Consider the following 6,728-nt stretch of genomic DNA (forward strand, 5'->3'; position numbering starts at 1 on the left):
CACAAAGAGCTTTTGATATCGCGTTCGACCTCGCTAACCTCGCAGCACCTAGTGGAACAAACTGAGCAACAAAAACGTACGCAGCCACGTGCCTATTGTGAGCGACCATGCGCCTCCATAAATTCAACAGCACGGCACAAATGAAGGCACTTTCCGTCGCGTTTGTCGATTGCAGGTGCAGCGGCAGCCAAATTGTATCGTTGCTAATTTTGGAAACAATAGAACGAGCTCACACCATCGAAACTATGGTGAAAATGGTTCTTACTCACTGCAAACCCATCCTACGCCGCTAATGACAAACTAACAATCGAAGTACCGTTGCGTCGGTTGGACTGTTGCAATAAAAACCCATTCTGTGCATACCAATTGAGCACTGAAATTGTCCCATGTTACGTGTCAAACTGTTGCCAGTGTCAGTTATAATTTAAGCAAGGTGTACTGAAGGAATTGCTTTGATGTATTAATATTTTTGTGCAATCCTTTTCCGACCAGATTGGATTCATTTTCAGCAGATAGTTATATATCAAAGGAAACTCTATGGGTACACAAAGCTGGTGCTTCCAATGTAATACATTTTGGTACGGTAGGTGTTTACAATGCTATCACGTACAGTCTGGATCGATATGGTACGATAGTAGCCATATAACAAAAGGAAAGATGTTGCGACCGGCGACACACAAGTTCTATCAGTATGTGGAAAAGAAAACTGAGAACAAATGCTGAAAACTTTCAAAACGTGCATTAAACATTAGACAAAGAACTATTGAAACTAGGCACCTTGATACGCTGAAACGATACGCCCATACTACCAAGAAGTTTTTTTTTATATCTAAAACCACAATTGTGAAGAGTGATGTACTACTTTCACTATCAGAATTAGGTTTAAGAGCACATACAAATGTATGAAAAGTTGTAAACAACATCAAGAGACATCTACATTAGACGAGGAGGCTCTTGCGAATGATTAATGGTTACGATTTGGCACAATACAGTGCTGGGCAAACATCTAAACAGCATACATACGTGCATTTCCACAACATATTTGTAAATGTGTCTTTAGAGGATACGTTTTTTCTCGATTTTTTGATGATTATCTTTTCATCTTCTAGTTGGCGTAACGTCCTACATGGAAAAGAAGGCCTAACTAGGCTTTCGAGTCTTATTTCAGTATCACGCAGCAGGCTAATCAGTCCTTGTTACGGGTGGACGATCTATATGAGGTTTGAACCCATGACGGTCATGTTGTTAGGTCAAGCGAGTTGACGACTGTATCACGAGACCACCCCTTTTTGTTTGAAAGAATATGAATATTTACTGTTCAGTATTTTAAAACAAATATAAATATATAGCCATATATCGTAACAGGAGCATTTTTTGTAAAATAATATCCACTTAATCTACTGTTTCGTGAATCTTCAAACTAATAAAGTTGGTTTAACAATGTCTCACAGCTGTTGTAATATTTCTTAAATCACAATAATGTATTCAGATCATAAATTCCTAACAGATTCGAAATTTGTAATGTATAAGTAATGTTATTATTTTGTCATGTGTTGTTATGTGTCATGTGTGTTACTATAGTGTTCATTAGTACGCATACTCTTTATTAGGCATTAAAAAATAATCACCAGTTAGCGTCAATAATTTGAAATCGCTGTATCTATTTTCACATATGATTTGCCATAATATTTTGGCCTTGCTTGTGCTCAAATACCGAATTCGATTTAACAGAATGCATTAAATTGATCAACAGGTCCAACTGGTTTGGTAATAGCCGACTAATAAATTTAAAACAATTAAACTGTAATTTCTAACTGCAATTTTAAATTTTCCTCGCAATCATATATCACTCGCTTCTGTACTTCTGTGGGCACTGTACTTAAAGACCAAACCAGTTCGTTCACGAAACATGACTCATCTATCACGGACGGCCCTACAATTATGCACATCCATTTTGTCGTGTCCTACTGCAATATTAAACCACCGCTCTGCTCTGCATGGGATGTGATAAACGGTAAAAAAAAAACCATCAAGCGTCTGTTCGTTCAAAAACACTCGGAAGTAAACGCGTCTAAGAGCCACCCAGAGTCCACACGAGTAGATAATCGAGTGGACTCTTACGGTTCGGTGTCCATCCTCAAAACATCCATCCTGAAGGAGCGGTTACAGCACGCATTACCTACATTAAAACAGCAATTACGGTTATTTCGTGTAGATTGATGTGGTGTGTCTCGGTTTCTTGGTTTCCCCTGAACGCAAGCGCTCCCGGTGCTTGAGCTAAATGCTAGGAAGAACCCATTTCCTGTTGGTTGGTTCCCTACAGCAGCAACCAAAGTGTGCCAATTTCTTGGAAGCATAGCATGGCCAGTGGCCGGCCGAGTTACGGCTCGACAATTATCTTCCGAGAATTATCACCATCAGGCGGTGTTGTTTTGATTTTGGGAGTTGCTCTTAGGTATTGATCGATCACGGACGCGCGCCGGACAGGGTGCCGTGGTGATGAAATATTCAAGCGCTCAGAGTGCTTTTTACGATGCTTCTTTGGGCATATTAGTATGGTGAAGATACTGGTTTAATAAGGCCCGCATTTTATATGATTCCAAGTACCTTGTGGTTTCGTATAAACGAATTTCTTTGGAGATAACATTTTGCCATACAACATTCAGTTCGAAAAGTCAATTTCTAATCGTATTTTGTTTCAGTTTGAACTTTTTGTTTTTTGTTTTGCTATCGGTGGCGAACCACTTCAAGATTTGACTAATAATAGACGTGAGACCACTACAGACATTAAGCCGAACAGCACAAAACAACTTCCCCGAACCGCTGGACGTGCCGCTATACGTGCGCACCATTTATCGCCTTCCAGTGAGCAACAGTAATCTTGATTGCTTAAAAAAAAAAAGACACACTCCTTCACTCACTTCACTTCACGTCCAGCTCTGTTGCCGTACGCTGTCCTTCCCGTCGCGACAGCCGCCGCTTAACGGGTGCTAGCTATATTTAGAGACGTTGTTTTTTTTTGCTCTTCATTTGCTGGATCGATAAAAGAAACCCGTTATCAAAGCAAACCAATGGGACCTTTAAAATGTTTGCTGTGTGAGAGAATCAATCGCAACTGCGACGAGGGCATTGGAACACAATGAAATAAAACCCAGACGCACTTCAGCAGAGCGATATCTCGGTAGAGCGAGCGAGAGGAATAGACGAAGAAATTCCTCACGTGAGGGCAAAAGAGAGGTCCACGTAGCGAGCAGATAGAAGGCATTATTTAAATCAGCCTAACAAACGATGCCCAAAACGATAGCTTCGCACAGACCGGCACAGCAAAGATGTGTTGATCGTTTGACCATGAATCATATTCAATATTTACCACTCAACCTCCTCCTCCCCCTCACTCTCCAAAGCCTGCTTTGCTATGTGATCGAGCTTATTCGAGCTGGTTGTGCCTTTTCGGCGCGACTGGAAATATCAATATTGTTTGTTTCCCAGCCGCAGCCGCTGGTAATTCCCACCCCACCCGAAGTGGCTGATGGGGCTACCATTTAATCAAAGTCCGATTCGGGATCCCTCCCGCCCCTTTACGATGCAATGCATATGGAGGGGGAGCGACATTTCATACATACCGCATGCTCGTACCGTGCAATAAAGATAAGTGGCTTCGTTACACAAAGTTTCGGTGTTTATCAACCGGTGTGGTCGGTGATGTTAATGGCCTTGAGGGTTGGTGGAACGAGAAGAGCAGAGTGTTAACCTTGATGTAGGTATGACGTTACCGGTCGCTTTATAGGCCATGCCGCCATAAACGCCTAAAGGTATGCAATTGCAATACGTGTAACGGGAGGGTAGCATAAATCCATCAAACGAGGCGTTACGATTTAATGCTTTTTGGTTTCGCTTTCGTTTTCAAAGTACGATTTTTTCTGCCGAAGGATTTCTTTTCACGAAAACGTCAATTTGTTATTGATTTTTTATGAAATTGACGGAAGCTTAGATTGACTTATATGATCCTTATAAAAAACCACACACAAAAAATCGATATTTGCCCATCAAACTCTTTTTTGTTGCCATTTCCTGCAACTCCGTTGCGTCTAACACTCTTCAAACTGCAACTGCCATGCAATCAAAACCGGGCAATAAACCCCTTACAGATAAGCGGCTCCCTTCGCCCCGTCGCTTATTAAATCATTAAGCATACGTACGCCAACCACCCAAATCGTCGCTTGATTTCACCTAATGCTTTGCGCCAATTTTTCATCACTTCATTCCACCACCGCCGGATCGTGTGAAGACCGGCAATTAAATGTAATACAGGCTGCAATTTTACCGCATTATCGTGCCCATCCGTCTTGCCTACCCGCGTGCTAGCGAATTAAGTAAAAACAAATCACCACCGATTGACGCGCGCTTCTCGTGAACCACCGCGCCGTGCCCCCTTGCCCGTTGGTGCGAGGAAGGCATATCAACAGTTTTCGTTCCTGCACTTTCCCACTTGCACACTTGATTTCGTTCGGTTTCGTTCGTCTTCCTGTGCAACACAGGCACAGTTTTGTACAGTGCTTTAGTGGTGTTCGCTCGCCGCTCGGAAATCATCACGGCACTGTGCTTTGATGCGGTCATTTATATGCTGATTATGATTTCGACTGGTGCGCCAACCAGTGAATGCTGGGGCTGGTGAATGTTTTGTGTTGCGCTTTGACCGATTTGACTCCCCGTAATGTTTCGCTCCCAGCCTACAGCCTTCGCTCCCGGCTCGTTTCCCATGTTGCATGGTGTTGTTAGCGCGGTGTGCGGATCTCCAGTGAGCTTTATTTAATTACCAAGAATGATACATTAACAAGCGTAAGCGTTTCTGCACACGCACTGGCGGAATGGTATGGTAGGGAGCACCAGATCTCGCTTGCGCCGTGGATCGACCCAGCCACGCATTCACAGATGATGAATAATTAAGCGTCTAAAACATGACTAATGACTTTACGGACACACACACGTACACACTGCACTTTCGAGTGTCCAACGCAATGTGCATACTAGATAGTGTTGGCCGCTCTAGGGGGTGTTGGGATCAGCAAATCTCGCAGAAATTTGCGTACATTTCCTTTGGTGCAGTGCAGAAGGTTTGTGAGCAAAAAGAAAACGACACAAATATAGCTCGCTTGTAAAATGATACCCGTGTGCAATAACTAGGCAAGGCACGATTGTTCTGGAAATAATGCAGTTGCTATAACAGTTGTAGGGGAAGGTAGGTAAAGACGGACACGTTAAGGGAGATGGTAAAAATCTAGGGATATATAAGTGCAACGACCATGAAAATGTGCATACATTATCTTACACTCATGTTTTATCAGAAAATTTGTTAAAACTTTTAAGTTTCCGTCGATTTTTGCGTTTTTTTCATGAATGAAAAACATGTTTTTTTTCGTGCAGTTTGGAATTGTTCGGGTAAGACGGACACCTGATATGGGAAAGATGGACACCATGAAGGGTAAGATGGACACTTGTAGAAAAGGTTAGAAAGTGAAGATTTTTACAATATTTTAACAAATTCTATCGCTTTCCACGTCCTGGTACGTTTATAAACCAATTCTTGGTCTATTGCAACGGCGATTCATTCAGCCATGAATTTAAGAACTGTAAACGGCGCTTGTAATATATCGTAGAATGCAGCATCTAAAGCATTATTGACATATCGCACACTTACAGCTGACGTTGCTCTAGCTTACAGAACAACAGTCTAGAACTTCCTTTTAGGAAATTACTCCGCAAAAAGTCCACGACCCCAGTATTCATGAGGGACTTGTTAACAGTTTAATCCATTTTCCACCATGTCAAAATTCAACATTTGATTTTTGTAATCCAATAGAATTTCTCATCTATTCCTGAACAATGTCGTATAAATGCCTCATCTTTTTATTGCTAAAAGTTGTCCAAGTCGTGAGAAGATATTGGATTTCGTGAAGCGCCTCATCAGCGTCGAGCGAGTAATAGCATAACGAATGGCTACTATTTTGACCGATGTTTCATTTCTCGCTTATTTCAATACTTCCTCTAGTTACTGATTGATTTATAGCATCGGAATACCCTGATTTAAGATATTTGAAGAAATATATTCATCACCAATTGATACAAGATGTAAAAAAATCAATAAATTCGGTGTTCATCTTTCCCTACAACAAGGTGTCCGTCTTTCCCGCTTTGATGTCAGAATGTTTAAACCACCAGAAAACAATAATTTGTATTGTTTTTACCCTCATTCTTTCGCCAGTTTTTTCATTAATGATCACGACAACCCATTCATGAAATAAAACTTCCGGAAATATAAACAATACAAGTTGTAGAGCTTAAGATCGGCAGTAGTCAAATTAGATCCACAAGGGTGCACATGATTGAAAATTTGTTTTGTTCGTGGATTTTACCAATTTTATATATATTATGCCAAAAATGTTCTCAAATGTGTTGTTTTACCTTCAGTTTGGATTCTACATTGTTGAATTACTCAAAAATTACCTTTTCATGCATTTATGAGAAGTGTCCATCTTACCCGCAGTGTCCGTCTTTACCTACCTTCCCCTAGTTGAGCAGTTGCAGTTTGAAATAGTTTCTCAAACTACTCATACCTTCACGTATACACATGGGCAAAGATTTGAGCAGTTTTATGCTTATACCATGAACTGAGAAACTATTTCTAATTGTGCTGCTCAGCTACAGTTGTTATAGTAAATATGTCAATG

Source organism: Anopheles arabiensis, chromosome 2, assembly GCF_016920715.1.
Source record: "Anopheles arabiensis isolate DONGOLA chromosome 2, AaraD3, whole genome shotgun sequence".
Taxonomy (NCBI): domain Eukaryota; kingdom Metazoa; phylum Arthropoda; class Insecta; order Diptera; family Culicidae; genus Anopheles; species Anopheles arabiensis.